This window comes from Alligator mississippiensis, chromosome 10 (genome assembly GCF_030867095.1).
Source record: "Alligator mississippiensis isolate rAllMis1 chromosome 10, rAllMis1, whole genome shotgun sequence".
In the NCBI taxonomy this organism is placed as follows: domain Eukaryota; kingdom Metazoa; phylum Chordata; order Crocodylia; family Alligatoridae; genus Alligator; species Alligator mississippiensis.
Genome location: NC_081833.1, coordinates 77,790,985 through 77,818,430, shown reverse-complemented (window position 1 = coordinate 77,818,430; position 27,446 = coordinate 77,790,985). Strand labels below are relative to the sequence as shown.

At 54.4% G+C, this 27,446-nt stretch overlaps 1 long non-coding RNA gene across 35 annotated transcripts in view; it reads right to left on the bottom strand.

Moving 5' to 3' along the window:
* The window catches only part of LOC132243625 (uncharacterized), a 60,953-nt gene that overhangs the window by 25,688 nt on the left and 7,819 nt on the right, over positions 1 to 27,446 (bottom strand). For 10 of the 35 annotated variants that reach the window (XR_009455328.1, XR_009455333.1, XR_009455335.1 and 7 more), the window contains exons 1-10: positions 10,260 to 10,504; positions 10,072 to 10,155; positions 9,803 to 9,899; positions 9,327 to 9,409; positions 8,518 to 8,681; positions 8,332 to 8,431; positions 8,003 to 8,084; positions 7,158 to 7,726; positions 6,884 to 7,057; positions 6,701 to 6,797 (exon numbers count right to left, since the gene is read on the bottom strand). This is a non-coding gene — a long non-coding RNA (uncharacterized LOC132243625). The other 25 variants (XR_009455329.1, XR_009455354.1, XR_009455340.1 and 22 more) reach the window with 24 other exon arrangements.

Below are 27,446 nucleotides of genomic sequence, written 5' to 3'. Positions count from 1 at the left end.
CACGACTTATCCCCTACACCCCAACCCCCGGCTGACAGCTGTCACAGGACAGCCAGACCCCTCAGGCCTTTCCCTTCAATAGCAAGGGAAGCAATTTAGGTGTGCAAACACAGGTCTCCTGCCAGATCTGGGAACAACAGAAAAAGGCTGCAACAACTTTCAAGACAACAAGACGAACAAAGGCACATGGACAGAGGACAAGCCAGTCCGAGCACCGGTGGGAGAGCCTGTGCCAAGACAGCTAGGTAGGGCAAAGACGCACCAAACTTCTGCCCCACCAAAACCTGGAGAGGGCCAGACACCGGCACCCAAGTGTTGTAGCAAACCCAGCTCAAGGAGCCAAAAAACCTGCTGGCAGGGACAGGCACGCATTCTCAAGCCTCGTGAAGAGCCGCACGAGGGGCCCCTGGACACAGCAGGCCACCGCAAGAGATGAGAGGAAGCTCAAATGCCGCAACACCCTGCTCCAGCATCTCTGACTGGGATCACCTAACACAGACACCATGCCAGACCAGGGCCTTCCCACCACACCCGGACACCGCCCGCCCCAACCCACCCCACCTCCCAGCATCCTGCTTCTCTTCCTCCATTACCACTGTTCTGCTCCGCTCCTTAGCCCTCTTCCTTTTCCTCCACACATACCAGGACCGTACAGAGAACAGACAACAAGTGATCAGCCCAACAAGCAGAACTAAACACAGGATGAGCAAACCACTGAGCAAGTCCCACAACACACAGCAAGCCAACAGAGCACCTCATCACACTGCAAAGGGCGCACAGAGGGCACGCAGACACCAGGGCGAAGGCCTCAGCCCAGAGAACCGGCACGCGCCACACGTGGCATCGCAGTGCTCCGTCACCCCTTGCGCAGCCTCGCTTGCCATCCCTTCCCCACAGGAGGCAAGCGCCTGCCGAGGACGCAAAGGAAAACCTCGGCGCAACGAGCACAGAAAACAACAAAGGGCAAAGCACAAAAACCTGCCAGACCTGGGCAACCCCACACTGCTTCAAGCAATCATTTAACAACTGCAGGATGTGCCCATTCAATGCCAACACACCATGCAACAGCCAACTCCTACTGCTTCATCCTCCATGGGCACTAGTCTACTCCACCCCCTGAACCATCATACATTTCCCTGCACACGGGCCAGGACCCTAGAAGGAAGAGAACAGGTAGTCACTCCAGGACCACAACCAAGGAGAAGGAACCCACAGTACAACTCCCACACCGCACACCCGCTCCCCGGCTCAAAGGTCTCCGAGGGGCGCCCGGCTACGACGCCTCCCATTCAGCCGCAGAAAAGGCTTTAGCCTCGGGACAGCCCTCACCGTGCCTGGCATTATGCCGCTCCTTCTGCAGCCCTCACTTGTCCCTCCTTCGCTTCGTCTCCTCTCACAGGATGCAGGAACCTCCTGACAGCACATGGGGAAAGTTCACTACCAAACAAAAGGACAAAGCACAAGAAACTGCCCCAAACAAGCAACATAGGGTGCATTCAGACCCCTCCCAAAGGAGGGGACCAATTTAATTGCCAACACAGCCCTCCTTCCAGCTCTGGGAATAGGAAAGCAAGAACAACAAGTGCTGCAGTGATGTTCAAAATCCAAGTAGACAGAAACACCAGTGACAAACCCAGACAGACAGAACAAGGTGCCCTTCCCAGAATGGAAGGGAGGCCAGCAGCAGCAACAGGCAGGCAGAGGCAGAGAGACAGGCACCCGCTCCTCTGCCCCACCACACCCAGGGACAAGATCTGCATCCAGATGCCAGGGGCAAACACTGAAACCACCTATATACTCAAAGGTTATTGTCAGCCTGTACAAAGAGAGCCAGGACACACACACAGGCTAAACCCAACCCAGGCTTACAACACCCAGCTCTGGGGCACCCCAGGAGGCCAGAACCCTGCTGGAAACAAGAAGCGCCAGACACTATCAGACACTAGGCGTTTGCTCCCTCACCCAAAAAACCACAGGGAAGAAACCACTCACCACCACCCCACCACCCCTCCCTAACCAAGCCCACTTTTAAGTATTCTGTTCCTTCATCTTCCAACACTGTGGCACAGTACTCCCTGTATCCTTCACCCCATCAAGATAGACTATGCTGGAAAAAGAACAGAAACCTAGACAGCCCAGAGAGCAGAAGAAACGGCACAAAGCTAGAGACAGGGAAAGCTCCTCTGCAAGCACCTGGCAGACACATCCAGACCCACTACTCGCTAGCTGAGCTCTTAAAGTCTTGCCTGTGGCCGCCCAGAGCCAGATATTCACAGGGCATCAAAAAGCAATGCACCACAGCAACCACCATACACACAGTACATCCTGCAAACATGATAGAACAACTGTGAAAGAAACGGTCAGACAGGGAAACGAAGACATCGCACCGCTCCAAGGAAGCTCAGACGCACCGCAGGTTCCAACCGCGTGATGCCGCAGGGCCAGGGGCCTGACACCATACAAATTGGGAAGTCAGGAGACAGCTGTGCATTTTCTCCTCCGCCATCTCTGGGGCTCTTCACCTCTTCTTCCAGTCTCTGCTTCACAGTCCTGAAGCCTTGGCAAGAGGACTCCTCCACACACAGACAAAAGAGACACACTTGCCACTGTTAACAACTCAGAGGCCTCACGGCACTGGAGGTAGCAGCCCCTCCTGCCAGGACTCCACGGGCAACTTTTGTAATTTTTTTGTTTTTTTAAACCACCTCATCCCATAGCTGTGAGGGTGCAGGCAGAGCCCTCTCAGGGCTTTCCCATAGCAAGCAAGGGAAGCACTCGAGACGTCCAAACACAGGTCTCCTGCCAGTTCTGGAAAGAGCAGAGAAAGACTGCACTGACTTGGAAGACAACACGACAAACAGAAAGGCACACGGACACAGGACAAGCCGTGCCTGGCACTGCTGGGACAGCCTGTGGCAACACAACCAGCTAGGCAGAGACGCACACCAAACTTCTGCCCCCGCAAAATCTAGAGAGGGTCAGACACCAGCACCCAAATGTTGGACCAAACCCAGCTCAGGGACCCACAACACTTAGTGCCAGAGGCAGGCAGGGATACTCAAGCCTCATGTACAGCCAGATGAGGGACTCCTGGCCAGAGCAAGCCACTACTAGAGATGAGGCAAACCTCAAACCCGACAACACTCTGCCTGAACCTTCCCACCACACCCAGACAGCCCCGCTATCCCAAACGCAAAACATCTTTTAGCATCCTGATCCTCAGGGGCCCTTACCCTTTCCCCTCACCATTCCCTCCATGTACACCAGGAACCTAGAGAATAGAGAGAACAGGTATTCACCCCAAGTGGAAGAACAAAACACAGGAGAAGGGAACCACCGGGGGAATTCACACCCCACACATGCAGCCAAGGGAACACCTCAACACACTGCACAGGCTAGACAGACAGCAGGGGGAAGGCCTCAGCCCTGAGAGCCAGCAGCCACCACAGCTGGCATCACACTGCCACACCAGCCATCGTGCATCCTAACCCTAACTCTCCCCATCCCAGAGGCACGCACCTGCTGTGGGCACAAAGGAAAAACCTCACCACAAAGACCCATAAAGGGCAAAGCAGAAATACCTGCCAGACTTCGCAACCCCAGACTACTCCAAGCAAGCTCCTTACCTACTACTGGATCTACCCATCTAATGCCAACACACTTCACAGCACCCAGTTCCTCCCCCACTGCTCAGCTCCACTCCCTGAACCAGCATTCACTTCCCTCCACACTAGACAAGATCCTACAAAGGGATAGAACAGGCAGACACCCCTAGGGGCACAAGTGAACAGACCAAGGGACCAACGGGTACAATTCCCACCCCACGCACCCAGCCCTGAGCTCAAAGCTCCCCAAGGCATGGCCAGGGTGCACCCATCCAGCCAGGACAAAAGGCTCACCCCCAGACGCAGCACTCGCCCAACCTGGCATAACGCTGCTCCTTCGCCAGCCCAGTCTCGTCCCTGCTTGCCTTCCTCTCCACACAGGGGTACACAGGCACCTCCTGAAGCCACACACAAGTGCAAAGCACAAGCAACTGCCCTACTGGAACACAATCCCACACCGCTCAAAGTAACATCTTACTCGCTACAGGCTCTGCCCCCAAGTCCACCCGGAAGTCACCACGGGTGCGCAGCCGCCCGCTTCCTCCACTTCCTAAATGGTCGCGGCTCTACGTCGCTTCTCCTCTATCTCAAGCTCTCTTTTGGTCACGGTCCAAACATTGGCATTACCCCAAAACAACAAGCAATTACTACATGGGACAGTATTCATATCTCATAGTACTGAGGGGAGACACCTTCCCCTCCAAACCACTCCCAAAACAAAGTAGGCAGGGTGCAGTCAAGCCACTTCCCAAAGGGGGAACCAATTTAGGTGCCAACATGGCCTTCTTTCCAGGTCTAGGAAGAGCAAAGGAAGAACAAAGGAAGTGCTAGAGTGGTTAAAACAAAAAACCAAAACGAAGAAGAGCCACAAACAAACAAGGAAGGAACACCAGTGACAAACCCAGAGAGACAGAACAAAGTGCAGTTCCCAGAACGGAAGGGAGGCCAGTGGCAGCGGCAACAGGCAGGCAGAGGCAGAGACGCACACATGCGCTCCTCTACCCCCGCACATCCAAGGGCAAGATCTGCACCCAGATGCCAGGGATAAACCCTATATAGCCAAGGGCAATTCTGAGACTTCACACAAACACAACAACTCACAACCAGGGTAAAATCTAATCCAGGGTTATACCACCCAGCTCTACAGCACACTTGGTGCCCACATTCCCCTCCGTCACCATCACTGCCCAGGAAGCATGGAGCTCCAGACACTGTGCCACACTAGGTATTACCTCCCCCACCTGAAAATCACCAGGGCAAATCCCATCCCTGCAACTCTAACCCAGCCCACCTTTCACCATCCTGTTCCTCCACCTTCCATCATCACGCCACAACACGCCCTTGTATCCTCCTCCCCCGAGATCAACGCAGCTGAAAAAACAACAAAAACCTCATCAGCTCTAAGAGGGGACACAAGGGCACAAACTCAGAGGAAGAAAGCTCCTCTCCAAACCCCCACCACACACATTCAGCCCCACTACCCAACAACTGAGCTCTCAGGCTTGCCTGTGGTCACCCCGAGCCACATATTCACAGCAATCAAGGAGTCACCAATCACAGCAACCGCCACACATACGGCGCAACCACCACAGGAGACCCCTCGTCTCCTACAGGCACTACTCGCCACAGCCACAACCGTGCGGCTCATGCTCCACTCAACCTCACAGCTGGAAAGGGGAGGGGGCACGCCACCTGCAAAAGGTACACGCACAAAACCACCTGGGAACATGAAAGAGCAAGCGCGAAGAAGCGGTCCGACAAGAAGACAAATACGTCGCGGTGGTCCGACGAAGCTCCAACCCGCCGCGGGCTCCAGACGGGTGACGCCACAGAGGCAGAGGCCTCACACGAGACAAAATGGGAAGGCGTGAAAGGGCTGCCCATTTCCTCCGCTGCCACCTGTGGGTCTCTTCACCTATTCTGCCAAGTGTCCGCTTCACAAGCCTGAAGCCCTGGCAAGATGGCTCCTCCACACGCACAAAAAGAGGCAATGGCCACTATCAACAACTCAGAGGCCTCACAGCGCTGGGGACAGTGCACCCTCCCTGCCAACACTCCCAAGCAAATTTATTTTACCACCGCCCCCCATAGCTGTAAGTGTGCAGCCAGAGTCAACTTGGGACTTTCCCTCGGCAAGCAAAGGAAGCAATTTAGATGTGCAAACGCAGGTCTCCTGCCAGTTCTGGGAAGAGGAGAGAAATGCTGCAGCGACTTTGAACGCAACAAGACAAACAGAAAAGCACACGGACACAGGACAAGCCATTCCCGGCACTGGTGGGAGAGCCTGTGGGAAGACAAATGGCTAGACAGAGACGCACACCAAACTCCTGCCCCAACAAAACCTGGGAAAGCCAGACACCGGCACCCAGATGTTGGACCAAACCCAGCCCAGGGAGCCAAAAAAGCTAAGTGGCAGGGGCAGGCGGAGATGCTCAAGCCTCACGCAGAGGCAGATGAGGGACCCCTGGCCACAGCAAGCCACCGCAAGGAACGAGGGAAACCTCAGGTTCCGCGACACCCCGGCTGACCGTAACTGCTTGCACTAATTGAACTCATGACAACGTCCCACACCAGGGCCTTCCCACCACACACAGACACCCCCACCATCCCACAGCACCTTTCAGCATCCTGCTTGTCTTGCTCCCTTACCACTGCTCTGCTCCAGTCCTTCGCCCTCTCCCTTCTCCTCAGTGGCTTCCTTCTCCTGTGTTTACTTCTGCTCCTTGGGCTGAACTCCAGTCCAGGGTCCTGATCTTTGTGCAGGCATTCCCACCCTACACGTCCAGCCAAGGGAGCACCTCTCCCCACTACTAAGGGCACACACAGGGTACGGACACAAGGGGAAAGGCCTCACCCCTGACCGCCAGCACTTGCCACACTTGGCATCACGCTTCTCCTCCAGCCCTCATGCATCCTTGCTTGCCATCCCCTCCCCATACGGGAGACTGGCACCAGCTGAGGCAGCCAAGGAAAAACCTCAGCACAACTAGCAACAAAGAGCAAAACAAAAACTAACTGCCAGGCTCCGAAAACCCTAGACTGCTCCAAGCCATTTCATATCAAATGCCAGACCTGCCCATCCAGCACCGACACACCGTGCAGCATCGAGTTCCTCCTGCTTCATCCTCCATGGGCGCTGCTCAGCTTCACTCCTTCAACCGGCAGTCATTTCCCTCTGCACAGGTCAGGACCCTGCAAGGGACAGAACACGCAGTCACCCCAAAGGGGACAAGTGAACAGAAGAAGAAACCCGCAGGTACAATTCACACCACACACACCCAGGCCCCAGCTCACAGCTCTCCAAGACGTGCCTGGCCAGGGTGCACCCATCCATCTGTGAGAAGGGCCTCACCCCAAGAGACCGCACTCATGGGACCTGGCATCGCACTCCTCCTCCAGTGCACTCTCATCCCTCCTTGCCGTCCTCTCCACACAGGGGACGCAGGGACCTCCTGAGGGCACACAAGAAACATCACTGCAAAACAAAAGGGCAAAACACAAGCAACTGCCCAGTGGGAAGACCACACCACACCACTCCAAGTAACATCTTACCCACTGCAGGCTCTGCCCATGCACACAGCTCCACCGAACGGGCAGAGGCCTCCCTCCAGGTGACCCAGAAGTGAGCGTGGCTGCATGACCACCTGCTTCTACGTAGCGCTGGCTCTAGGTCTCTTCACCTCTTCCCCTCAGCTCTTCTCTGCTCACACTCCACACATTGACATCACACCCAAAACAACAAGCAATTACTACACACAACAGTATTCACATCTCATAGTACTGACAGCACAGACACAATGCCCCCCACAATCTAGGACACCAAAAGCATAACACCCCCACCCGCACATGAGGCACACAGGGTGCAGTCAAAGCCCACCCAAAGGAGGGGATCAATTTACATGCAAACACACCTATCCTTCCAACTCTGGGAAGAGCAAAGAAAGAAGTGCTGCTGTGATTTTAGATATCAAAGTAGAAAGAAACACCAGTGACACACCCAGAGATATAGGACAGAGTGCACTTCCCAGAACTGAAGGGAGACCAGTGGCAGCAGCAACAGCCAGGCAGAGGCAGACACGCACGCACCCGCTCCTCTGTCCCAGCACATCCAATGCCGTCATCTGCACCCAGAAGCCAGGGGCAAACACTGAAACCCCCAATATACTCAAGGACAATTTCCAGCTTTTACAAGCAGTCAGGACTCAACCCCAAGATAAACCAAAATCAGGCTTAGACCCCCTGCTCTGCAGCATCCCTAAGGGCCACAATTCCCTGCTTCAGCATCACTCCCCAGACAGCACAGAGCTCCAGACCCCATCACACACTAGGGGTTTCCTCCCCCACCCAAATATGACCAGAGAAAATGCAACCCAGCCTCCCACTTTAACCCAGCCCACCTTTCGGGATCCAGTTCCTCCATCTTCTACCACCACCGTAGAAAACTCACTTCTATTCCTCTCCCCCACAACATTGAGGCCGCTGGAAAAAACGAACAAAACCTCATCAGCCCACCGAGGGACTGCAAGGGCACCGACTCGGAGATAAGGGACGTTCCCCTCTCCAAACCCCCAGCAGACATCCAGCCCTGCTATCCACTAACTCTGCTCACAAAGGCATGCCTGTGGCCAGCCTGAGGTGCATATTCACAGGCAATCAAGGACACAGCTAACCTACACAAGGGACAGCCACCACAGGAGAGCCCTCATCTCCAATAGGCACTACTCACCACAGCCAGCCACAATCATGCTGCTCCTTATCCAGGTGTCCTCACAGCAGGAAGTGGGAGCAGAGATGCACCGCCTGCGAAGCTACACACACAAAACCTCCTAGAAACATGAAAGAACAAGTGTGGAAGAAGTGGTCAGGCAGGAAGACAAACACATCACACTGTTGCAAGACAGCTCAGACCCACCCCAGGAGTCCAGCCAGGTCATGCCACAGGAGAAGAGGCCTCACATCACGCAAGTCAGGAAGTCACGACAAGGCTGCCCATTTCCTTGTGCACCATCTCTGGGACTCTTCACTTCATCTTCACAGTGTCTGCTTCACAGCCCTCAAGCCTTCAGAAGATGGCTCCTCCACACACATACAGAGACAAAGAAAAGACAATTGCTACTATCAACAACTCAGAGGCCTCACCGCACTGGGGACAGTGGCCCCTCCCTGCCAAGACCCCACGGGCACCTTTTTATTTTTATTTTTTTTAAACCACCACCCCCCCATAGCTGTGAGGGTGCAGACAGAGCCCTCTCAGGCCTTTCCCCTACCAAGCGAAGGAAGCAATTTAGATGTGCAAACACAGGTCTGCTGCCAATTCTGGGAAGAGCAGACAAAGGCTGCAGCAACTTTGAAGACAATAAGACAAACAGAAAGGCACACAGACAGACACAGGACAAGCTGTTCCCAGCACTGGTGGCAGAGCCTGTGGCAATACAAACAGCTAGGCAGTAACTCAGACAAAACACTTGCGGCCCAGCACAACCTGAACAGGGCCAGACACCAGCACCCATATATTGGAGCTAACCCAGCTGAAGGACCCAAAACAATTAGTGGCAGGGGCTGGCAGGGATGCTCAAGCCTCATGTAGAGCCAGATGAGGGACCCCTGACCACAGCATGCCACCACGAAGGAGGAAGGGAACCTCAAACCCCACAACTCCCTGCCTCAGCCTTCCCACCACACCCACACAACCCCTCCCCCCCCTTCCCAAACACAAAACACCTTCTAGCATCCTGATCCTCTGGCTCCATTACCACTGCTCTGCTCCAGTGTCCTCACCCTTTCCTTCCACACACGCCAGGACCCTCAAGAGAACAGAGAAGACGCATTCACCCCAAGCAAAAGAACAAAACATGGGACAAGGGAACCGCTGGGAAAATTCCCACCCCACACATGCAGCCAAGGGAGCACCTCGACACACTGCACAGGGTAGGCAGACAGCAGGGGGAAGGCCTCAGCCCTGAAAGCCAGCACCCGCCACAGCCGGCATCGTGCTGCAACACCAGCTGTCACGTGTCCCTGCCTTCCATCCCCCCTTAACTCCAGAGGCACGCACCTGCTGCAGGCACAAAGGAAAAACCCCAACACAAAGAACTACAAAGTGCAAAGCAGAAACAACTACCAGACTCACACAACCCCAGATTACTCCAAGCAAGCTCTTAACAACTACTGGATCTGCCCATGCAGCGCCAACACACCTCACGGCATTCAATTCCTCCTGCTTCCGTCTCCATGGGCACTGCTTGGCTCTGTTCCCTGAACCGGCATTCATTTCCCTCCACGCAGGGCAGGATCCTACAAGAGACAAAACAGGCCATTCACCCCAAAAGGCACAAGTGAACAGAAGAAGGGACCACCAAGTACAATTCCCATCCCACCCACCCAGTTCAAAGTTCCCCAAATGGTGCCTGGCCAAGACCCCCCCCCAGCCATGACAGAAGCCTCAGCCCTTAGAGACAACACTCACCCAAACTGGCATAATTCTGCTCCTTCTCCAGCCCAGCCTCGTCCCCGATTGCCTTCCTCTCTGCACAGGGTACACAGGCACCTCCTGAGGGCACACAGGCAACTTCACTACCAAACAGAAGGGCAAAGGACAAACAACTGCCCCACCGGAACACAATCCCACACCGCTCCAAGTAACATCTTACTCACTGCACGCTCTGCTCATGCACACAACTCCAGCAAAAGGACAGAGGCCTTCCTTCCAGGTGACCTAGAAGTCACCATCGGAGCGCAGTCCCCTGTGTCTTCCACCTCCCAAAACGTTGTGGCTCTAGGTCGCTTTACCTCTACCTCGGCTTGCCTCCGTTCACAGTCCAAACATTGGCATCACCCCAAAACAACAAGCAATTACTACATGGAAGAGCACTCATCTCTCACTGTAGTGAAGTGAAGACCCCTCCCTTCCCCCCTCCTCAACCCCCCTCCCCCCCCGGCCAGGGCTCCAGAAGCAGCACACTGCCAACCCCCACAAACAAGGCAGGCAGGGTGCAGTCAAGCCCCTCCCCAAAGCAGGGCATCAATTTAGGTGCCAACATGGCCCTCTTTCCAGATCTGGGAAAAGCAAAGGAAGAATAAAAAGTGCTGCAGTGATTTTAAAAATCAAACTAGAAAGAAACACCAGTGACAAACCCAGAGAGACAGAACAAAGTGCAGTTCCCACAACTGAAAGGAGGCCAGTGGCAGCACAGGCAGGGACACAAGCACCCGCTCCTCTGCCTCAGCACACAAGGCCAAGATCTGCACCCACATGCCAGGGGCAAACCCTGAAACCACCTGTATACTTAAAGACTATTTTCAGCCTTTACAAAAGAACAAGGACTCACAGGCAGCCTAAACCCAACCCAGGCTTACACCACCCAGCTCTGGGGCAACCCAGGAGGCCAAAACCCTGCTGGAAACAAGAAGCTCAAGACACTATCTATCAGACATTAGGGGTTCCCCCCCCCTCACCCCAAAAACCCCAGGGCAAACAATGCTCACCACTCCCCCACACACACTCTAACCACACCCACCTTTAAGCATTGTTTTCCTTCCTCTTCCACCAGCATGGCACAGAACTCCCTGCGTCCCTCTTCCCCCACAAGATACATACAGGCTTCTGGAAGAAGAGCAGAAACATTGTCAGCCCAAAGAGGGGCTGCAAGGGCACAAAGTCAGAGACGGGGAAAGCTCCTCTCCCATCCTCCAGCACACACATCCAGCCCCCCTACTCACTACCCGAGCTCTCAAAGGCTTGTCTGCGGCCTCCCGGAGCTGGATAGTCACAGACACTCAAAACATGATGTATCACAGTAACCACCGTACACACAGCATGACCTGCAAAGATACACACAGCTCCTGGAAACATGTAAGAACAAGTGCGCAACAAGTGGTCAGACAGGAAGACAAAGACATCGCACCGCTCCAAGGAAGCTCAAACCCACCGCAGGCTCCACACAGGTGACGTCACAGGGGCAGAGGCCTCACACCACACAAACTGGGAAGTCACGAGACAGCTGCCCATTTCCTCCTCCATCATCTCTGTGGCTCTTCACCTCGTCTTCAGTGCCTAAAGCCTTGGCAAGGTGGCTCCTCTGGACACAGACAAAACACAGGAAGACACTTGCCACTGTTAACAACTCAGAGGCCTCACGGCACTGGGGGCAGCAGACCCTCCCTGCCAAGACCCCACAGGTAACATTTTTTTTTTTTTTTACCCCCCTCCCCCCCGCCCGTAGCTGCAAGGCTGCAGGCACAGCCCTCTCCAGGCTCTCCCCTTGCAAGCAAGGGAAGCAATTTAGATGTGCAAACACAGGTCTCCTGCAAGTTCTGGGAAGAGCAGAGAAAGGCTGCAGCGACATGGAAGACAACAAGACAAACAGAAAGGCATACAGACACAGGACAAGCCGTTCCCGGCACCAGTGGGAGAGCCTGTGGCAAGACAAGCAGCTAGGCAGACACGCACCATCTTGTTCCAGTGAACCCTGGACAGGGCCAAACACCAGCACTCAAATGCTGGACCAAACCCAGCTCAGAGAGCCAAAATGGCTAGTAGCAGGGACAGGCACAGATGCTCAAGCCTCATGTAGAGCCAGATGAGGGACCCCTGGCCAGAGCATGCCACCACAAGAGAGGAGGGAAACTTTGATCTCCACAACACCCTGCCTGAGCCTTCCCATCACACCCAGATGTCACAACCCGAAGTTGTGGTTTTTGTTTGCGTGTGCTTCAGCAGCGCTAAATTATTTTCCCGCCGATTGTAGCTTTCTTTGCATGATAGAGTTCTCTGCTGCGGGAGAGAACTCTGGTGTAACGGGGGATTTCCCACCAAATTACAGCTTCTTTGCAGGGTGCATTTCTTTTGCGTACTAGCGATGCACGTTGCAAAGGAGTTCCCGCCATTTGTATTTGGATTCGCGTCATATTATTGGCCAGTTCCAATTTAGGCACACGTGGCAGCTAGCTATTGGCTTGCTAGCCGTACAAAAGGCTTGGGTAGCTTCCGCCCAAGTCGGAGGAGGGAGGAAGAGAGAGAGACTCTGTGTGAAGATCTCCAAGCGCTGCGGACCCTCGCGGACCCGACGCGCCTCCCCTAAGCAGGCAATAGAGGCTTAATAACCGAACCTACGAAGCTTTCGCTTCTAGCCTCTCCCCGTCGCCGATCGCAATCCCAGACGTATCCTGTCATATTGAATGAAATAGTTTGAATGTTTGTAAAGGTTGCCCATTAGCCAGTTTCAGGAAGAAGATAAGATTTATCTCCTTATCTAAGTCATTGTTTTTGTACTACGTGCAAGAGGTCCTGACTTTGTTTAAAGTCTTAATTTGAATTTTATCTTTAGAAGTCTTTTACAGAGAGAGCAAATATCCTGAGTTCCGAGAGATCAAACCCCAAGGCCTTTTGACCAGATTGGTAAGAAAAGGGCTTTTGCAGTGATATGGAAGTTTCCCAAAGGTAATTTAAAATGCTCAACAAAGGCAAAAGAATCTGTTGAGTAAGATCCGAGCCCAAATTTGGGAGTAGTGACAGGCTTGAGTAGGAGGAGCCCATTGACAGCAGCTCGCTCAATAAAAACTGTAAGTTACTGTCCCAATTTGGAGGTGACTTCACTTGCAGAACAATGAAGGAAGAATCACAAGTGTAGCCCGGATCAGACTGATCACCTGAACCAACTTCTCCGTGAACACGAATCTCTTAGTTCACACTGAAGCTCCAGAGCGCCCGAAAGGGACTGAAGGAAGGGGACTTAGTCCTATTACTACTGAGCCCAGCTCATTGAATCGTATTGCTGAGGCCAACCCATTGAATTGTACTACTGAGGAATGAAACCATATTTTGGTATTTGCCTTCTCGGAATTCTAGGATTGTAAGTACAATATGAAAAATAATAGTATTGATTCAAATTTAACTTTTAGTTGTAATTGTAGTTGTTTTTGTAACACTAATTCTTATAGTATTGTTTGGGAAGGAAGTGCATTCGGAGCATTGTTTCTGATATATGTAATTATTGTGTTTTTAATGTTTGTGGTGTTTCTTAAGGCTAAGCAGTGTTATATGCGTAGCAAAGAGTTTTAAAATAAAATTGTGTTGTATGAATTAAGTGTGTAATCATTGTGAAATCGTGCAATCAGCTAACTACTCCCCCAGCCAGTGCATCAAAACGAATCAGTAAATTGTGTGGGATTTTCTCTATTCCATAACCCACTAGAGACACATCCCTTTCCTGTAAACTTCGAACCCACGAAGCTTAAGCATCTCCGGGGAACCCTTCGAACCCGCGGAGCCTAAACAACTCCATGGGAGCAATCGAATTTGTCATGCTCCTCTAGCGAGGATCTAAGCGGGAGCTGAGCCTGGAAACCTGTCCAGCCTACACCACTACCATCTTTGGGTGTAAGTAAACAATCTTTTCAATCAACCGCTACGCGTTTGTGACTAACTCTAGCTCGCCGCCTGCTCTCTCCAACCCCGCGTGCCCGGGCTGCTGGCCACAGCCCCCGTGCGCGAAAGACGGGCCGCAGATCGCCCCTCCCGACCCGCACGTGGCGGCGGGAGCAGGGCCCGGCCCGCACACCAGACACCCACCATCCCAAACACGAAACACCTTCTAGCATCCTGATCCTCTGGTTCCGTTACCGCTGCTCTGCTCCGGTCCCTGTGCCCTCACCCTTTCCTTCCAGGAACACCAGGACCCTGGAATACAGAGAACTGGTATTCACCCAAGTGGAAGAACAAAACACAGTCAAAGGGAACCACTGGGGGAACTCCCACCCCACACATCCGTCCAAGGGAGCACCTCAACACACTGCTATGGGCACGCACAGGGTAGGCAGACAGCAGGGGGAAGGCCTCAGCCCCGAGACCCAGCACTCACCACACCTGGCATCAAGCTGCACTTTCAGCCCTTGTGCGCCGTCAGTCCTCATGCTTGCCATCCCTTTCCCAGATACGATGCAGGCACCTGCTGAGGACGCAAAAGAAAAGCCTCAGCATGAAAAACATCAAAGGGCAAAGCATGAATGTCTGAGTCTAGCAATTAGCCCCACACGCTCCAAGCAACCCCTTACCAGCTGCAGGATCTGTCCGTCCAGAGCTGCAACCCGCAAGAAGCAAATACCTCGCTCCAGGTGATCACATGAGCATGGCTTCGGGCCATCTCCAACTCCTTCCACGCCATACCAGCTCCAGGGCTCTTCACCTCTTCCTCAGCTCTTCTCCACTCAGGACCAGACTTTGATCATCTTGCCAAACATGTCCACACCACCAAAAATGAACAGCAATTAACACTTGCAGCGCTATGCGCAGGTCTCACAGCACCAACGGGACAGCACCCCCTCCCTCCCAACCAGGGGTACAACAGCAGCTTGGACTGGCCCCACTAACAAACCGCAGGGGGCTGCAGCTACACCCCTCCCAAGTGAGGGGATCAATTTAAATGCAAACACAACCCTCCTTTCAGTCCTGGGAAGAACAAAGTAACAAGTGCTGCAGTGATTTTTAAGAACAGAAGTACAAAGGCAGACACCAGTGACACACCCAGAGAGATGAGACATAAATGCAATTCCCAGCACTGAAAGGAGGCATGTGGCAACAGGTACAGCCAGGCAGAGACCCAATCCTCTGTCCCACCATAACCTGGAGATCTTTGCACAGACTCAGAGCAACTCTGCGCCAAGCCAGCCCAGCCATACACCACTCATCTCAGAGGCACTCCTGGGTGCCATGGCCCTCCGCTTGAGTAGCCCTGCCCTGGGAGCGTGCAGCTCAGGACACCAACCCAGAGCAGGGACTTCCCAGCCCACCCAGACACCCCCCACTCAAAACACCACCCCCGCTTGAGGTAAGTCCACCTTCCATCACGCTACTCCTCCTGCTCTATCCTCCATCACCATGGCACGCCTCCACTTCTTTGCATCCATCTCCAACCCAAAGTCTCTCCACAACAGCCAGGATCCTGAAAGACAAAACAAGACATGAAGCCCACAGGGTCAATCAAGACCAGACTGAAATCCCTCCCAAACAGCATACACACACATCCAGGCCCCACCACCCAGTGTCTCCAAGCTCCCAGAAGCCATCCCTGTGCCTTGCAACAAACTGACAAATCAAAGACAACCCCACAGCAATCCAAGGAAACTTGCACCTCCCCACAGGGAATCCAGAAGCACACACCCAGCCTCTTGCTCCCTCCTCTACCCTCCACGAGTCATCAGCTCTAGGTCTCTTCATTACACTTGCTTCTCAGACCCTAGAAACTTTAGCAGAAAGGCCAACCAACCCCCCCCCCCCCACAACCAAAAAAAACCTACAAGCAACTCCACTTCCAGTCCTCACAGCACAGAGGGCAGAACAACTCCCACCCAAAGAGTTACAGAAGCAGCTCTATTCCACCCCGCACCCCCTCCATAGGAACCAGTCATCCCCTCTATAAGTTTTCCCCTTCCAGAGGCTTATTGTCTGTCCAGAGCGCTCCGATGGGTTCTCTCGGCAGCTAATCACAATGCTTAACGAAACAACCACAGTGCTCTGGAGCCTGCCCACAGATGCACGCAGGCTGGGGGAGGGGGAAGAAGAGAAATCAGGCCCCTCACTGCTTCCCCCCCCCACAGCCCTCAGCAGAGCCTGCCAATACGAGCTGCTATGCATTGCACAGCCCCCGAGTCGCAGGGGGCAGGTGCTTCCCTCCGCAGCAGCCGTTTCCCTCAAGGCTGCCCAGGCAGGGTGCTAGCTGCACGGCTGCAGCCCCAGCTCACAGGCTGCACCTGCTGGATCCAATGGTGCACCGGTTTCTGGAAGCCTGGCTGTGCTCAGAGAAGCTCAGGGTGGATGGGTTTTCAGTGCCCGGGGAGCACAAGAGTGACTCTTGAAATCAAATTACTGCTTTTTAAATTTTTTAAATAAAATTAGTCGTTGTTGTAGATGTTCTCTTTTTAGAATATAACTCAGTATTTTTCTGCTTCTGAGATGCCAAAACCCCTTCCTGAAGGGAGTGTTTCCAGGGGGCAAAGAGAGGGACTTCCAGTGGCAAAGGTCAGGGTTACGGGATAGGACTCGCAGCCACAGGACGGCGACCAAGGGGCAGGGCACCGCGCCAGGGGCAGGGCTGCAACAGGTGCCACCACTTGGTGAGTGGCCCTGCACCTGAAATAATTGCTGATGCTGTGTTAAAGTACGCACTCAAAGGGTACCTAAAAATCCTGGACTTCAATAAATACTTTTGGAATAAAAATGTAATTCCTAGCATTTTGGGGGCTGCAGCTAGTAAACTAGCATTAAAAACAGCAGTTAAGCCAACACAGCACAAAGCAGTTTAGGAGCGGCTGACACACAAGGGCAGGCGCTCTCCGGGGCCACAGGTAGAAGCAGCCCCGGGCACCGCAGGCCCCTGCTGCAAAACGGCGGCCTGCGAGCGCAGAGCTCAGGACGCCGCCCCACAGCGGGACCGCTCACCCCCACCCCGCACGAGTCGCATTTCTGCCAGGCCCCGACACCAGCCGGCCGCAGCTGGCTCCCGGCACCCGCAGGGTCAAGCCTCCCGCGCCCGCCCCCCGGGCCCCAGGCAGGACAGGCCAGGTGCGCCTGGGGCACCTCGGGCCACGGCCCAGGGCACGCAGGGGCCGGGGCCCAGGGGAAGGCCCACCCGGCACAGGGGACACTCCTCGCACCCAGGCCCCGCGGCCCCCTTCTCCTCGGAAACCAGGCACCGCGGCGGAAAGACCCGCCCCGACTCGAGGCAATTAACGCTGGCAATTAACAGCACTCCCAGGCCAGGACTCGGACCGAGGGCAGGTCTCAGCCAACGGCTCCCAAAACACCCCCGGCCCCAGCAAAGCAGGGCCCCAGGCCCCCGAGGGAGAGCACCCCGTGGAGCAGCGCGCCCGCCCGGCTGGGAGCAGCGCAGAGAAAGCGGCGGTTTAACAACACGAAAACGGGGACGGACAAAGCGCGAGGACACGGGGCAGCGCCGCCCCGGCGCGGGGGACCGGGCACGCCCAGCCCGCAAAGGCGGGCCCGCGCCACGAGCCCGGCGCTCCCCGCAGCACGGCGCCTTTCCCGGCCCCAGCACAGCGCAGCCCGCCCACAGCTCCCGCCTCCAGCGCCCCGAGGCCGGCCCGCCGAGCCCGCCCCTTCCGGTCACGTGCCGCGCCGGCCCGCGCTCGGCTTTTCACTGGACAAGAGCCCCGGGCGCGCAGGGAGGCTTCGCACGGGCTCCGCCGCACAGACCGGGCCCCGTGGCCGCGACCGCCCAGCGCTGCCCCACCCCGCCCCGGCGGCACTAGCCGCACCTCGGCTTCCCGCTGTCGCGCCGGGACCCGAGGGCGGCCCGGCGGATCCCGCCCAGGCCCCCAGGGAGAGCTCCCGGGCCCCAACCGCTCCCCACTCCTGCCGCCCGCACCGCGCATCCCGGCCCGGCCGCAGGGCAGTGCGCGCCGGGTCTAGCTCTGCCCCCGGGGCGGGCGGAGGGACCAGGACTACAGACTCTGTCCTCCCGCCCGCCAGCGCCGTCCTCAGCACGAGGCAGGGGCCGCTGCCACTCGCGGCACACCCCAGCCTCGGGCAGGTACGCGGTCCCGCAGCTGACGGCTGCGCAGTCCCCAGGCAGGTCCGCAGCAGGTGCCCCCTTGTCTTGCATAGCTGCGCCCAGTCTTGTTCCGTGGCCGCGTGCGACAAGCACTCGTTTCCAGCACCCGTCCTGACCCCGGCTTGGCGCTAATGCCATAGCCCCCAAAACCTCTGCGGGTGAGGCACCTAACCCACTCAACCAAGAAGGAGCACCTGGCCCAGGCCCCACTACCCGGGACACAGCTTTAAACCCAACCCCCAGGTGTTGGCACCTGGCTCCTACCACAAACCTTTGCTTCGGGTGTCTGCAGGATGGGGCGAGCTGGAAGGCAAAGGCGAGGGAATCTGCACCAATTCCAGACCTGCTGCCAGTCAGACCCACCACCTCCCACCCCACGGGCGAGAACGTGCGTGGTGCTGCACTACTGCATGGGAGACCTTTGAGGTATGACAGGCAAGCTCAGGCTCCAGCTTGGTCTCCTGCCTCTTAGCTGCCTGGGTGGCCACTGTAGTGGGACCTGCCTTTTGCATTTCAAGGGTAATCATCAAGGGAGCCGTAGCTGCGTTATTTCTGTGCCCGTGTCAGCCTGCGAGGTTCTGAGCGCAGACTGGCCGCAGTCTCCTCGGCCGAGGCCCGGCAGTAGCGAGCTGTTAGTAAGAACACGAAATGGGGGAACTCAGAAACCAAAATGGTATTGTGACAGTAAGGAAGCAAGCAGCAGTATGGGGAGCCCTTGCTGAGCCTCAACTTTGCCAAAGTGCTTTCAGCAGTGCCATGCCAGACAGAGCCTGTCCTCGACCCGACTGCCTGCAGGACAACCCACCCGCTCCGCCCACAGAAAAAGCGTGGAGAACAGGCCGGGGTGTCCACCGGACCCTTCCCAGCAGGCACAACCTTCCCCATTTGCCCAGTCAACAAGAACTGTGCTCAGCTCAATCCTCGTCCTCAGGTCCAGTGCTGAAGCAGCCTCCGCTTGCTGTACAGGGCCCACGTCCATCTTTATACCCTAGCTCTGCTCACTGTGCCTCCAAGACAGGGGAGGACAGGAAGAGGCTCCCCACTTTCCTCCCTGTTGTCTACACCACCGGCCAAAGGGAGCAGAGAGGTTCCTCTGCAAGAGTTTAAAGGGTCACAGCGAGGTAGAGAGAAACGCTGCAAGGCTGCCTGGGGGCAGGGTAAAGGAACAGGAGGGAGGGAGGGAGGGAGAGACTCTCTGAATCAGGGACCAGGATGGTGGGGGTTCTAGAGTGAAAAAGGGCAAGAACCACTGCTTTAAAAGTTGGCCAGGTAGCAGTGAGAGGGGCTTAAGAAAGGCTGTACCTGTGCTCGTGGAGGGAGGGAGGGAGAGGGCAGCAGGAGCCAAGGTAAGCAACATATAGGACTCAGGCACAGCATTCACCTGGCAAAGCTGTGCAAGTCCTGCCACTCCTGGTTTAGGAAAGAGCCCCACGTTCCCCAGCCTGGTTGCGTGGCCTTCTGCTGCTATCACTGACCACAAACTTTCTCCTGCCGTCCGCTTCTGAAAACGATGGGGAGTACGCACGAACCCAAGTGTGGATCTAGGGAAAAAGCTGAGAAATTATTCCAACACCTCCCTACTTGGGCACTCCTAGCAACAGCAAGGCCAGACTACCCTACTGATGAGCATCTCGCTCTGTGTCCATGCTCTGCTCTGCTCTCTTGGAGTTAGGTGCAATCTTTCCTTGCAGGGAAGGGCCGTTCTTTTGCCGTTGTGCACCGTTGCCGACGTGACAGGTTGCTCCCCAGCAATCTCCACAGGCTGTGAAGGGACTCAAAAGAAAGAGGCAGGGGCCGGGACCCTGGGGAGGCTGCTTCTGCTGCAGCACAAAGAACAAACTGAACGCAGTGGCAACAGGCCGCTGGGGATGTCCCTGCTGCTGTCACATTGGAGTGTGCTGCTCCTTGGTTGAACTGCTACAGGCTAGAACCAGTTTCTTCACAGGCTGGATCCAAACCACAGGCCATAGGTTTTTTGACCCCTGTTTTACCAGACCAACTGTAAGATGGGCATAGATACAGGCAACCTTTGGGCTATGACAGTACCTTTCCTCAGGATGCTGGGAAGGAAGCAGGACTGAAAAAGGGGACTGTGATGCCTAAAACCTTGCTTCTGTCTGTCCAAACCATGCTGTTGATGGGTACCCCTGAACTTTCACTATGCATTTTCTACTTCGGGAACAGCTTTGTATGTTTTGAAAAGTATTTTATCTAACCAAGGGCATAGAGTAGGTTGTTTAGGCTGGGGGAGATCGCTTGTTGCTTAGTTGCTTAATTGCTGGCCTTGCTAGAAGGAAAGCTGTATCAACAGAGTCCGGAGCTGGAAGGGGGGTTACTTGCTGGGCTTGCTATACATTTCAACGCCCACCGAGGTGTGGGTGCTTGCTTTGCGAACGATTGCCAAGCACCACTTTCTGCGCAGAAATAAAGATTAAATTGGATCCTTCAACCCTGTGTGTTTATTGGCACAAGCGCACCGGGCACGAACTGACCGTTGTTTGGGGACAACACTGTTGATGCCACACGAGACATCACAAAAAATCTTGCCTCCCCCGTGGTTCCTGAACCTTCCCAACAACACCGCCACCACCACTTGCATACTTAAATCATTTGGTTTCCTTCTTCTGTCACCTGTTTGGAAACTTCCTTTTCTTACTGGACCTGCCAGGTGCTTTGTTGGCAAAGTACATGGGAAAACAAATAATAGTAATAGTAAGAATCAGAACAGGGATAATATTAGTAGTACTAACATTACTTACGGAAATTTGCTGAACGAAAGATGCAGGGCTCATCCGTGCCTCTTCCTTCCGTTCCCCGCCCCCCCAACTATCCTGCATGGACATACAAGAAATAAGCCCCTGGGGGGGGTCTCAAGAACAGGGTGCAGTCCCACAACTGAAGCCTGTACTACAAGGCTGTTTGCTTTCTTACCACAGTCCAGAAAACCAAGGTGTCACAGCCCACATCTCCCAAGCACTGCAGGCTGCTTACAAGGGCCTGTCAACTGCTCCAGGCAGAGTCACTGCCAGTAGCAGGTAGCGCAGCCCTGTGGGAGGCAGGGGGAGACCTGGCCAGTCCGGGGTTGCTGAACCTCCCCCTCCCTCCTAGCTTTTCCCCCAGGCACTTGGCCAAGCAGCCAAGAATGCCCCCGCCCCCAACCCTGGTCCTTTAACAATGACAGTCAACACACAAGCAGTGAAGGAGGGACATGCACCCCCTCACCCCCAATCGCTGACCAATGCACTAAGACTCTAACATGGGCCCCTGCTCACGTCCTTTTCCTTTTCGGGTCCTTGTGATAAGCTACGTGTGAGACCTGACAGATTTTGTTAGAATGTGACAGGCCACACTCTGAGCGCTTCCATTGCAGCCTTCAACTTGCACTCTGGGCTGTCAACCGGGTATCTTGGCCCCCCTGCCATGCCACTTCCCCTGCTCAGATGGCTCAGGTTTGGACAGGGGATGTGATGTCTCACAGGTATCACCCTGTAAAGCTCAGTAGTGGGGAGCAGAACAATTTTGCTTCCCTTCGTGAGCGACATCTCCAAAGCGTTCCTCTGACAGCTGCGGCTCGCGCACGGCACACCCCAGAAATAGCAACACGCAGCTGCAAGTCTTCATTGTAAACCCGTGACCACACAGGACTTCTGTGAGGCCCTCCGTGCAACTCCTTAAACCGGTCCTCCACCACGTACAGGAGACAGGGTGGGTACCCGGGGAAAGCACCAGGGAACAGAAGCACTGGCACGCAACAGCTTCTGAAATGAGCGACAAGTAAAGAGGCAGGGATGTTACGAAGATGATGATGGGAAAGGGGAAGGAAGGCTATGGGCAGATTCCCCTCGGTGTAGGCTGAAAATATGGTCAGGGCCTGACAGACCACGCTCAGTATTGCAGACTACACGCCTACCAGAAGCCTAACTTAAGAATGACACGTGCTTAAGCTGGCATACAAGGAATAGGCCGTGAGCCTACGCTTACATCCCAAGGAACGGCCAAAAAAAGTGGAATAAGATTCTGTTTCTCAAGACTTTAATACCAGACGAGACCAAGAGCGAGTAGCTGCTTTCTGGAACGGTGGGAAACAGCAGCTACGAGCAGCAACTGGCATTTGGTTTTGTGACCCTGTTACAAGTTAAAATAGGTCTAAATGGCAGAGTCTAACAAACACGAGGCAAGGAGCGTTCCTAGGCAGGCAGGGAAAGAGATGAGCAGTGTTCCTCCCTTCCAGACTCGGAGTTTTCCCAGGGACACGGGCCCCAGCCATCGGCAGGTCCCGAGCGCACGGGAAAATGGGTTCGGTCCCGTTCCCAACGTTTCGGCAAAACGAGTCTACGTGAGGCCCGTCAGACTATCAATTTAAAAAGCCCGCGTAAAAATTAGGTTTAAACAAAGGGAAACTACAACAAGACCTTTGCAAAGTGGAAACAACCTCCTATTAGCCTCCTCCTCCCTCCTGCATCTCCCCCAGCCGGTAGACTGGACAATCTGTATTGTGGTGTGACAAGTCACTAGGTAGGCATAGCACAAAGGGTTTATTCTTATGCCTCGAGGTGTGATCAATAAAAGTGCATATTATAGCCCTGTCTCTAGCTGCTTTATCCAATTTGGAGGGTTGTAATCCTTTACACACTAAGAGCATCGCTGGCAAATGTCATAGCATCTTCACTTCACGTACAAAAAGGGTAATTGGCAGGGACCCGGGTGTTGCATTCACCAGGGAAAAATGCAGTAAAACCCAGTTTGTCACCTTAAGGACCCCCACCCAGTAACGACTCTGAAAATCATGTAAAGCTTGGCCCTACTCACAAAAGTTAAAGTACTGAAGAATAATGCTAACTGCATAATGCAAGACAATGCAATTTCATGGCCAGGCCATCTAAGAAAGAATTATGAAGTCTCTTCCATCTTATCGGGCTATATTCAGGATGATTTCACACAGACTCTTAGTTGTCTGGTGTGTAACCGTATGAAACGTCTATCCTCAATTAATTAGCAAGATAAATATTTCTTTTCCGACTAAGTCGCGTTTATATGCCGAAACACATTCTCCGTACGTAATAGATGTCTCCTCCCGATTTAGTATGTTTTTCCTAGCGGTTAATTGGTTTCTCGATACGTTCCAAACTGAATAACCTCTCGTTACCGAAGAAGCTAACTCGCTCGCGTTAGAAATTTCTGATACCCGGTAAATCGGCAGGTTTTTCCTGTCGGTTACTGTTTGGGACTCCGTCTTAATTTACACAACTAAAAGAATGCTTTGAAGATGCTAAAGTAAGGGGATAAAAAGTAAAACGGCACACAGCACACGCACGCTTCAGGAGTGAAAAATCTCTCTGACACGGCTTGCCGACACGCCCAACTTACTCTACAAGGTGAAGAGAAACAGACCGCCTCTTAGTCGCCTGTTTGGCGAGAAATCGTCACCTTACAGCTAATTACTGGACTTTGATTTGGTTTGGATTCGCCTGACTTGATCTTAAATACTTGCAGTAAATAAAGCCTTTCCGTCACTCCTCGGACCGAGTGTCGTGTCGAGCCCTGGGCTAGTCCGGAAACCTAGGTTTTTATTTGCTGACACCCAGCCCCCCAGATTTTCTCCTTTAAATGAGAAAAATCCAGATTTTCACCTCTAAAGGGGAACAGCATGACCAATGGTGGGTTTCTCCTTGCAGGCTGCCAGGTGCTCAGGGGAACAGGAGGAGGGGTCACAAAGGGGTGCTATGTGCATGTGATCATGTACACAAGTACATGCCTGCCCACAGGCTGGAGAGTGGGTCCCCACATGTAAGTCAGGTGTGGCAGGAGGAGGTGAATTGAGGCCCCCATAAATGGGGAGTGAGGGACTTGGGCAGGGCTGGGGCTGCTGCCCAGCTGTGCCCATGCATGGGGCCTGGTGCTGCCAAGCACAGCTACAGGGCCTAGGTGAGGAGCGGGCAGGGGGGGCTTGACTGCCCGCCACTGCACACACTCCTGGGGCAGATGGGGTGCACATGCCCACAATTTATGCACACTGGGGGCAGGCTGCCCATTGCAGGCTTGGTCTTCCCACCCTGCTGACCTCTCTGCAAAGCCTCTGTGGCCCAGTGGGTGAGAGCTGGCACAGGAGGGCAATATAGGGCGCAGAAGCTCAGTGCCACCACCGTGACCCCTACACTACCACAGCAAGTTGCCCCCTGCCTGCCAGAGAGCACTGGGGGTGGCAGCACAGAGTTCTTCCCCTTGCTGCTGCTGGGTGGGCACAGGGTGCCTCACCACGATAGCGTGGGACTTGCAGGGGCGGCACCAATCTTCCCTGCCCATCCCTGCTCTCTACTTCCACGCTGGGTCCTGCCCACTGGGCTCCAGAAACCCCAGGAGAAGGGCAACAGAGTGAAGTGCCCAAGCCCACAGCAGATAGCATGCACGCACCCCCCACAGGCTCTACTCAGGCTGTGTCATCCATGAAAGCAGGAGCTGTGCTCTGCTCCCCCCTCAGGCCACAGCAGCTGCCGCCTGACACATCCAGGACCCTGATCCAGTAACCCTGGCAGCTGGGAGGGGGTGCAGCATGTGGCTGTGGGTGGGAACTGAGGGGCACTGCCAGGGCCCAAGGGACCGTGCTTGGCAACTGAGGGGCACTGGCAGGCTAGGGGGCCATGGGTGGGGAGTGACGAGTACAGGAATGGCCACGGGGTTGTGCACTGGTAAGATTCAAGTGGCTTTAACATTGGAAACAGATCAATAAAACAGTGTTCAACCAATCCCTATATATATATATATATATATATATATATATATATATATATATATATATATATATATATATTGGTGGCATTTCCTTTTGATCATGAAAAAAGGTGGATTTGGGGGGCTAATCAGAGATTTTGTGATTTGTTTTTTCTTCTGAGAAAAGCAGGATCCCTGGTAATAAGTAAAGGAATGGCTACTTACCTAGAACGTTGTCTCTTAACCTGCAAAACTGTCCTTACCATAACAGAACTGTAGGCTTGTCTGTCAAAAGACTGAACAGTACCTGGTTCTCCATAACGTGCGTGACTGATTAAAAACACCCTCTACGTCCATCATGCCCAGCTGAAACTGTATAAAGAAAAGTCATCTCATAAACTCCAAGTGATTTCAGGGCCAAGCAACAAGAGCCACAAATGGGACACTGGATATGCTGAGATCAGCCAAGGAAATCTAGGCTGAAATGCTACTGGCTAAAAGGTAAAAAAAAACAAAAACAAAAACCCTATTCCACCCCAACTCATACTCTCAGAAAAAATATCTGGCAATTCTACCTGGAATGATTATACTTGGTGGACAAACGAGGCCCCTCGATGCAGAACCATATTCCGTCGCTGCTAAAGTACAAAGTGTCTGCTCGAATCTAAGGTGAGGATGTTTAGGGAGTCCTGAACACTCCTCACCCTTCTTCTGCTACGCTACGTTACTCCTCCTTCCCAATACTCTGATCCCAGAAGCTGTTCAGTCTGAAACACCACGAGTAGCATGTGAGAGAAGTCTTGAGGCAGTTGAGATATATAGGTCAGTAATCGCATGCGACGCTAATGAGGCGACCTCCGGAAAGACGAAGGGTCCCAGGCCTCGCCTCGGTTTCCCTGCTCTCCGCTCTATTGGCCGAGCGCTCCTTACCTCAGACAAACAGGGTGGAATACAGAAATTTCAACCTGAACTCTATAAAACCCCCGCACAAAGGTAGAGATGCGGGATTCTGGAACCGCCCTCAAACTTGGAGGATGGATTGCAAGGGGCTGTGGCACCTTCCCACCCGGTACCGTGTATGCCTATGCATTCTTTGCTTTACGTAGCTGCTGTCAGCAAAAGTGACTGACTACTAATATCTCGATAGACCGGTGTACATTTTTTGAAGGAACTTGCTCCAGCTTATCTTCTACTTCTCCAGAGCCATCCGGGGTGTAATGTGTGCATCTGCATGCGCAAAATACTGCCGACAAGCCAGATCCAGCATGGGGAGAGACATTGTCTGTTCCTCAGTCCCGCCTGGCCCGGGCACTGTCCAGCCTGTGGCACATCGTGCCATCCCTGCAAATGCAGCAGGACTGTGGCTGGACTGCCCTTCTAGGCAGCCTGGACAGCAGTGGCTCCTTCCAGCTGTCACTGCCACTGGCCCCAGCATTGTGCTACTGGCAGATTCCCACATGTACAGCCCCGATCCCGCCCCACCCCACCCCAGCTCTGGACTTAGCCCAGTGGAGGAGACCTGCTGGACCCGCGTGCACAGCCCCGACCCTGCTCTGGACTCACCCACCCACGCTGACCAAATGGCACCAGCAGCAGCAGTCGAGCAGAAGCTGCTGCTCGGTGAAAAAGAAAAACTGATCCTCCCCTGCTGCTGGGTCCTTTTTGCTGCACCCGCTCATAGCTTGCACCCGTGCTGCCCTGCATCTCCTCTGCACTGCCGCTGCTGCCCCAGCAGTGATGGTGGCAGAGGCTCAGCAGGGCAACCTGAGTGCAGGCTCCAGGTAGCTGTAGCAAGAACAGCCTAGTCACTGTAAGAGGGAGGGGCCATTTTTCTCTCATGCCAAGCAGCAGCTTCTGCCCGACCGCTGCCAGTACTCAATGTGGGTGGGCGGTCTGGAGCAGGAGCAATGCGGGCGAGGGTTGGAGCTGTGCACGCAGGTTGTGACTGGTCCGCTCTGGCTGGGGTGAGTCCAGAGCAGGTGTGGGGCAGGCTGGGATTGGAGCTGGGATTGTCCACTGTTGGTAGTGGCGGGGATGAGCCGTAGAGCCCACAAGCTTGGCACATTTGGGGCTCGGGCGGAGGGGGGTGTTGACTGCCCTGCTGCAAATCCCAAAAACTGCCTGTGTGGCCCACAAGTCCAGATAGTTGCCCGCCCCTGGCTGACACCAATGTCCACCATATACAGGAGACAATGCTACCACTGCACAGCCAGAGGAGGGACAAGGAAACTGAAATAGAAAAACACCTTAAAGCTGAGAGAAGCAAAGAGCGGGGGGCAAGGGAGGATTCTCCCCACTTCCCCTACAATTCTCAAAAGGAAGTTGGTAAAAAGTGGTGCAGGCCTGCTGCACACTGGGCCAGGACAAGGGATTTCATGGGAAGCCTTTAGAGGAAGGATGAGACTAGGAGAGGCTGACAGAGGCTGTCAGGTAGGACAAGGTCACAGGGCCTGGATATTGGGCACATAAGGTTCAGTGGCTAACAAGTGCTGAAGCCTGCAGACATCGAAGCGCTCAACACCTCATCCTAGCACAGTAAGGGAGAATACAAAGGCTGTGGGAACTG